Source organism: Symsagittifera roscoffensis, chromosome 6 (genome assembly GCF_963678635.1).
Source record: "Symsagittifera roscoffensis chromosome 6, txSymRosc1.1, whole genome shotgun sequence".
Lineage (NCBI taxonomy): Eukaryota > Metazoa > Xenacoelomorpha > Acoela > Convolutidae > Symsagittifera > Symsagittifera roscoffensis.
In genome coordinates, this window is record NC_087067.1 from 56076068 (window position 1) to 56084791 (window position 8724).

At 30.8% G+C, this 8724-nt stretch overlaps 1 long non-coding RNA gene across 1 annotated transcript in view; it reads left to right on the forward strand.

Annotated features, from left to right (window-relative positions):
• LOC134848380 (uncharacterized) overlaps window positions 1–7088 on the forward strand; it is a 46370-nt gene extending 39282 nt beyond the window's left edge. Inside the window, exons 2-3 of the long non-coding RNA XR_010162928.1 lie at window positions 6391–6685; window positions 6931–7088. This is a non-coding gene — a long non-coding RNA (uncharacterized LOC134848380). The remainder of the gene's footprint in view (window positions 1–6390; window positions 6686–6930) is intronic.
• Window positions 7089–8724: the final 1636 nt, after the last annotated feature.

The following is an 8724-nucleotide window of genomic DNA, read 5'->3' on the forward strand; positions in this document are numbered from 1 at the left end:
AGAAAGTTACTAGTTTTTTGTAAGGCGTTTTTTTGCAAGCCTTGATCAATGTCTGATAATATTAAAATATAAATTTTTAAAATAATCACATTGTTTGTTACTTTCCTTACATCATTTGTGAAAGACAGCTATAAGACAATTCAGGTCGTTCTCTATGCATTGTAAATGCAAGACAGTCCAATCTTTGGTGCATTGAGTAAACCAAGAGTTTTGTCACTTGTGTTCGCTTACAAACACAACCCAAAAAATGTTAGAAACGAAAATTAGAAACAAAAACTAAGATTTTTTAGTTAAAGGAAAAACACCTATAATACAATTTTCATATATGGAAAAAAGCTTATCATAGAGATTTCATACAATTTTCTGTACGTATGGAATTGTACAAAGATGTACGGCAAGAACTTTCTCATATATGACAATTGTATGACAAAAATTTTCGGTCCACCCGGGTAGTTTGAACTACAAATAAGTTCATAATTTTCGAAAATTTTTTAGAGTTTCACTTTTAGCAGGTTCCCAATATGATAGCTTGAAGGATACATTATCTCAACCTTTCAGATACCAAGAGAAATTATTAACGTTAAAAATCATTTCATAAGAAAGCATGTTTTCAACTGATCTCATTTTTCATGGCCAAAGAATTTTTGTTACAGCAGCAGTGAAAAAAAAACGTGACAAGATTGCCAAATTAAGTTCAAAAAATAAAAATAAGAAAGTTCAGAAGCTAAAAAGAAACCACCAAAAACTGCTATTACTTAAGTTTAACCTTTAGTTTTTCAGCGATCTACTTAAAGCAAAATGTTGAGGTGAAAGCTTTTAATATTTAAGCGATTTTGTTGAATTCAAAACGAAAAAGAAACCAAATAATTAGCGCATGATTTTATCAAGTGCAAAACAAAAAAACTTTATTATGCCAGTATTTTGTTAACAGTAAATGATAAAATTAGTTGAAAAAATTACAAAAAAAACCTAGCGCGAAATGAAACAAAAATATCAAATTGTTTCAACTTGTTTCAAGAGCTTTTGTTGAAGTGTAGAAAAAACCTGATTAACTAGCTTCACTCAGCACATGAATGCATCATTATAGTTTGTTTGACCTTTAAACGAGTTTCCTATTATATATCATATAAAAAACATAACTTTAATCTGATATCAATTTGCAAGCCATGATCAATGTCTGATAAAAAAAATAAATAATCTTCTTTGAAAAGTTTCGCCACATTTTGAAAGTTTGTTACTTTCTTTAAATCATTTATGAAAGACAGCTATAAGATAATTCAGGTCGTTCTCTATGCATTGCAAATGCAAGACCGTCTAATCTTTGCTGTTTGAGTAACCAAGGTTTTTGTCACTTGTGTTCGGTTACAAACACAAACTTAGAACTTTCAGAAATCAAACTTAGTACCAACAATCAGTTTTTTGGTTAATGGAAGAAACACTTATCATACAATTTTCATATATGTAAAAATGCTTGCCACAAAGATTTCATACAATTTTCTGTATGTATGGAATTGTATGAAATTGTATGACAATAATTTTTGAAAACTTTTTGGAGTTTCACTTTTAACAGCTTCCCAATATGATAGCTTGAAGGATACATTACAAAATATAACAAAATATACATTAGGAAATATAACAACAAAATTTCAAAATAATTCAACTTGTTTCAAGAGCTTTTGTTGAAGTGAAGAAAAAACCTGATTAACTAGCTTCACTCAGCACATGAATGCATCATTATAGTTTGTTTGACTTTCAAACGCGTTTCTTATTATATATCATCTGAAAAACATAATTCTGATCTGATAACCATTTGCAAGCCTTGATCAATGTCTGATAATAAAAAAAATTGAGAAAATCATCTTTGAAACATTTCGCCAAATTTTAAAAATTTATTACTTTTTTTTGTATCACTTATGAAAGACAGCTATAAAACAATTCAGGTCGATCTCAATGCATTGTAAATGCAAGACCGTCCAATCTTTGGTGCATTGAGTAGACCAAGATTTTTGTCACTTGTGTTCGATTACAAACACAACACAAAAATTTTAGAACATAACAATAGAAACAAAAAATCAGACTTTAGTTAAAGGAAAAACATTTATCATACAATTTTCATGTATGGAAGAAAGCTTATCCTAGAGATTTCATACAACTTTCTGTACGTATGGAATTGTATGAAATTGTATGGCAAGAAGCTTCTCATATATGAAAATTAGATGAGAAGTAGTTTTGGCTAACCCGGGTAGGTTGAACTACAAACAAATTCATAATTTTTTAAAACCCTAGAGTTTCATTTTGAGCAAGTTTCCAATATGATAGCTTGAATGATACATTGTCTCAACCTTTCAGATCCCCAGAGAAATTAATAAAGATAGAAATCATTTCTTTAGAAAGCATGTTTTTCAACTGATTTCAATTTTTATGGCCAAATAATTTTTGTTACAGCTGCAGTGAAAAAAAAACGTGACAAGATTGCTTGAAAAAGTTTTAAAAATGAAAACTAGAAGTTTGGAAGCTAAAAAGAAACCACCGATAAAAACTGCTAATACTTATGTTTCACCTTTGATTTTTCAGCGCTGTATTGAAAGCAAAATGTTGAGGTCAAAACATTTATTATTTAAGCGCTTTTATTGAATTCAAAGTGAAAAAAACCCAATAAATTGCGCATGATTTTTTTCAAGTGCAAAACAAAAAACTTTATTATTCCAGTATTTTTTCTAAAAGAAATTGATAAAATTAAATGAAAAAAGTACAAAAAATACCTAGCGCGAAATGAAACAAAAATATCAAAATGTTTCAACTTGTTTCAAGAGCTTTTGTTGAAGTGTAGAAAAATTCTGATTAACTAGCTTCACTAGTTTGTTTGACTTTTTAACGAGTTTCTTATTATATATCATATGAAAAACATAACTTTAATCTGATATCAATTTGCAAGCCATGATCAATGTCTGATAAAAAAAATTAAATAATCTTCTTTGAAAAGTTTCGCCAATTTTTGAAGGTCTGTTACTTTTTTAAATCATTTATGAAAGACAGCTATAAGATAATCCAGGTCGTTCTCAAAGCATTGTAAATGCAAGACCGTCCAATCTTTGGTGCATTGAGTAAACCAAGATTTTTGTCACTTGTGTTCGATTACAAACACAACACAAAAATTTTAGAACCTAACAATAGAAACAAAAAATCAGACTTTAGTTAAAGGAAAAACACTTATCATACAATTTTCATGTATGGAAGAAAGCTTATCATAGAGATTTCATACAATTTTCTGTACGTATGGAATTGTATGAAATTGTATGGCAAGAAGCTTCTCATATATGAAAATTAGATGAGAAGTAGTTTTGGTCAACCCGGGTAGGTTGAACTACAAACAAATTCATTTTTTTTTAAAACTTTAGAGATTCATTCTGAGCAAGTTTCCAATATGATAGCTTGAATGATACCTTATCTCAACCTTTCAGATCCCAAGAGAAATTAATAAAGATAGAAAGCATTTCTTTAGAAAGCATGTTTTTCAACTGATTTCAATTTTCATGGCCAAATAATTTTCGTTACAGCTGCAGTGAAAAAAAAAACGGGACAAGATTGCATAAAAAAGTTTTTAAAAATTGAAAACTAGAAGTTAGGAAGCTAAGAAGAAACCACCGATAAAAACTGCTATTACTTATTTTAACCTTTGATTTTTCAGCGCTGTATTTAAAGCAAAATGTTGAGGTCAAAACTTTTAATATTTAAGCGCTTTTGTTGAATTCAAAGTGAAAAAACCCAATAAATTGCGCATGACTTTTTTCAAGTGCAAAACAAAAAACTTTATTATGCCAGTATTTTTTCTAAAAGAAGTTGATAAAATTAATTGAAAAAAGTACAAAATAGCCTAGCGCGAAATAGAACAAAAAAGTATCAAAATGTTTCAACTTGTTTCAAGAGCTTTTGTTGAAGAGTAGAAAAAAGGTGATTAACTAGCTTCACTCAGCACATGATTGCATCATTATAGTTTGTTTGACTTTTAAACGATTGTCTTATTATATATTATCTGAATAACATAACTCTAATCTGATAACAATTTGCAAGCCTTGATCAATGTCTGATAATATTAAAAAATTTAAATAGTCTTCTTTGAAAAACTTCGCCAGATTTTAACAGTTCATTACTTTCCTTGTATCACTTATGATAGACAGCTATAAGACAATTCAGGTCATTCTCTATGCCTTGTAAATGCAAGACCGTCCAATCTTTGGTGTTTGAGTAACGAAGGTTTTTTTCACTTGTGTTCGGTTACAAACACCACCCAAAAAGTTTTGGAAACTAAAATTAGAAACAAAAAATCAGATTTTTCAGTTAAAGGAAAAACACTTATCATACAATTTTCATGTATGGAAGAAAGCTTATCATAGAGATTTCATACAACTTTCTGTACGTATGGAATTGTATGAAATTGTATGGCAAGAAGTTTCTCATATATGACAATTGTATGATAAGAAGTTTTGGTCAACCCGGGTAGGTTGAACTACAAATAATGTCATAATTTTTGAAAACTTGTTAGAGTTTCACTTTGAGCAAGATCCCAATATGATAGCTTGAATGATACATTTTCTCAACCTTTCAGATCCCAAGAGAAATTAATAAAGTTAGAAAGCATTTCATAATAAAGCATGTTTTTCAACTGATCTCAATTTTCATGGCCAAAGAAATTTTGTTACAGCTGCAGTAAAAAAAAATACGTGACAAGATTGCCAAAATAAGTTCAAAAAATAAAATAAAAAATAGAAAGTTCAGAAGCTAAAAAGAAACCAGCAAAAAAACTGCTATTACTTATGTTTAGCCTTTGATTTTTCAGCGCTGTACTTAAAGCAAATAATGAGGTCAAATCTTTTAATATTTAAGCGCTTTTGTTGAATCAAAGCAAAAAAGAACCCAATAAGTTGCGCATGACTTTTGTCAAGTGGAAAACAAAAAAGCTATGTTATGCAGGGTTTTGTTAAAAGTAGTTGATAAAATTAATTTAAAAAAGTACAAAATAGTCTAGCGCGAAATAGAATAAAAATATATCAAAATATTTCAACTTGTTTCAAGAGCTTTTGTTAAAAAGAAGAAAAAACCTGATAAACTAGCCTCAATCAGCACATGAATGCATCATTATAGTTTGTTTAACATTTACACGAGTTTTTTCATTTATGATCTGAAAAACATAACTCTAATCCGATAACATTATTTTGTTTTCGAATTTTTTGTCTTAAATAAATGAAATGAAAGAAAATCAACCAGTAGAAAAGCAAAGTTAGTGAGTTGATTCAAAGGTGTGAGTTCTAAGATTCTTTGTAAAACTAAAATAAAAGAAAACGACAAAATTCTACGATTTTTGATTGATATATACGTTTCAATTTCAATCCGTTTTTTGTTCAATCAGAGAAAAATTGTTAAAAAAGTCAAAAAAAATTGTGAAAGTGTTTTAAATTTTTTCGCTGAAAATTTTTGATTTTTGAAGCTTTTGATTTCCAAAACTCAAAAACACCAAAAAAAATATCAATACTCAAGTAAAACTAAGTTTTCACGGCTTAAAATAAGCATAAATAAGCTACTGTAATCCTGCACGCTCACCTTATTAACCTAAAATTAAAACAAAAATCAAGTTCTACGAGGCCAAACTGTGCAGTGGATAGGCGCACAATTTTGTGTCTATATATTCCTGATTTCCAGAGACAAATCTTTAAACATGTTAAAAATTGGGATGAACGATCAAAGAAAATGAAAGAACGAAAGCAAAACAAAGGGAGCGTCCTTGTTGCGGAATGCGCGTACATTTCCCAAAATACACAGTTTACCCTCGTAATGAAAATTTGAAAGTGGTTTTTCTCGAACATGAGAAAAAAAGCTAAAACACATGCAGATACAAAATTCCTCCACTTTTTTCAAATGATTGGAACAAAAAATCTATAATTGGAACTTTTTTTGACATCCCAACTCTCCTCATACAATGAAAAAACTTGGTGAAAGATTACACTATCAATTTAAGAGAAGCTGGATATCTCAGGAATCCAACCATCCTCCCCTGCTAAAGCTGCCATTTTGATAACACCCAGGAATCCGACGCTCGGCCCAGATTTTTTCTGAAGGCGCGTTCGATGCCAATACATACTAACTTTGGAGGGGAAGCCCGCATTTAATAACTACGGTTTCTTGCTATCAAAACAATACAGCAATTGTCCAAAAACGGAATTTGAAGTTTCTTAGGTTGATTTGTTAATAGTTTTTTGGGTGGATAAAACGAAAACAGATGTGTATTTTTCATTTTTTGAAAATTTCGTTACCGTCCAGCTCACGAAACTCTGAATGTCTTTGCTTGCAATAAGCATTTTTGATTAATTTGGTGAAATAATCAATTGGTTTCAGGACCCTTCTGACGCCGCTAGTCTGATGGAAAAATGCTCAAAAGTTCACTCGGAAGCGAATTTGGGGATCCTCATGATCAACTCTCGGACAACTTCCTTCGCACAACGGTTGGCCGTACGTGAGACATATCTACCAGAATTATTACAATCGACCACTAAAAACTTCACTTGGATATATTTTTTCGCAGTTAGTCAACCTTATTCGAACGGCAATGATAATATTTCAAACACAAAGGAGCATTTGCAAAAGGAAATATCCCAATATGCCGATGTTGTTGTTTTCAACACGCCTGAAGGTACAAAGATGATAGATGGGTCCTTAAAAATATTATTAATTATATCAAATTGTTTTTAGGCAAAATGACTTTTAACAATTTGAAAACTGCCAGCTACAGATCAGTTTTCAGATATATCTGATAATTTAAAGAAGAGTCTTAACCGAATTGGGAAGCCTGTTTTTTGTTAGTATATTTTTGAGGTACCCTTATCATTTACGCGCTTGTTTGAACTGCCCATCTATCGTATTTCTATCCGGCTGAAGGTTACGATTTAACCCCGCTCAAAATTCTTTCGTCAATGAAGTTAGTTTATTGCTACTGTCCAAAATTCGATTATTTTGCTAAATCTGACGACGATACATACACAAGAATCGATAGACTGAACAATGAGCTTCCCAAACTGCAAAAAGAAATAGATGAAACGGCAATACAATTCAATATATATTTAAAGTATCGAAACGCCTCTCTGGCTTCAGAACGTGGGTGGGGGGACGCCCCATATTTTACACAACTTTTAGTTTACTCTCCTTACACATAATTTTTGAACTTCTCGGTGACTCGGCTCACAGATTTGTTCAAGTCTTGGTGCGATTGTCTCATTTGAAATCTTTATTTCTTTAATTTAACGGTCATATCTGACCTCCACATTGTTAACATAATCCTAGAAGAAAAAAACTACAAAAAAGAGAACAAAAACGAACATATCAAGTTGAAAACGGAGACTTTTAACGGTAAGCGCATTGAAAAAGCCAACAAAAAGGTCGATTCAAAGCTCTATCTGGCGCTAGATAACAAAAAAGCGCCTATTTGCCTAAACAATTACCAAGGTGAAAGTCCTTTGGATTCGTTTTGCAGAAATTTTAGACTGATCAGAAAGCCAATTGTTACATTTGAATGCCTCAAGGGAAAGATAAAGCTTAGAACAATTTAGGGGAGCTTTAACGGAGATTAACAAGAAATGTGATATAGCCAGCGGAGAAGAAAAATGAATTAGCGATATCTTCATAAACAATCTGAAGAAATACGACTACCAAAAAAATTTATAGAAATTTCAATAAAAAAAAGATGAAGCCCTTAACTATGAAGACCTTAACTAAGCCCTAACTAAGGAACAGAGAGTATTAAACTATAACAAGATGACCAATAAAAATAAACCGACTGCATGTTATAACTCTGAAAACTATAATTTTGTAAACAGAGAGCCCACAATAGCTGTAAAACGAAGCAAACTGAGAAAAAAGTAAAAAATATCAGTTGTCAAGAATTTTCAGTTATCAAAAAATTTCCTTTGAATTGGCCTGGTGTAAATAAAAATATATGAAGCTTTAGAAAAAAGTGTTGTAATGAAATCAACGCATAGTCAAAGGCAAAGCAAATTGATAATAAAGAGATCCTGAGAATTTAAGTCAATCGTTACCACCTCAGAAAGTAAGTCAATCGCTAAAACGGTCGTTTTATACAAAAAATAAGAACATCAACTTTCAAAAAAAACATCAATTTTCCAAAACGAATAAAAACATTAGGCTTACATTCGAGCACTCAAAAAACTGAAAACACAGCAACAGAAACAGATTCATAAGCCCAATTGTTTTGACTTACAAGAAGATAAGCTGATTAAGCTAGCGTTTAACACAAGTTCTTAAAGTTGTTTTGCAGAATTTTGGACTCATCAGAAAGCCAATTGTTGCATTTGAAAGGCTCAAGGGAAAAATAAAGCTTGGAACACTTTACGGGAGCTTTAACGGAGGTTAACAAGAAATGTGATATAGCCAGCGGAGAAGAAAAATGAATTAGAGATGTCTTCATAAACAATCTGAAGAAATACGACTACTAAAAAAAATTGTAGAAATTTCACCACCTTATGAAGCCTAACTAAGCCCTAATTAAAGATCAGAGAGTATTAAACTATCTCAAGATAACAAATAAAATTAAACTGACTGCATATTATAACTCTGAAGATAACAATTAGAATTTTGTAAAAAGAGAGACCACAATATCTTTAAAACGATGGAATCTGAGAAAAAAGTAAGAAATGTCAATTGCCAAGAAACTTCAGT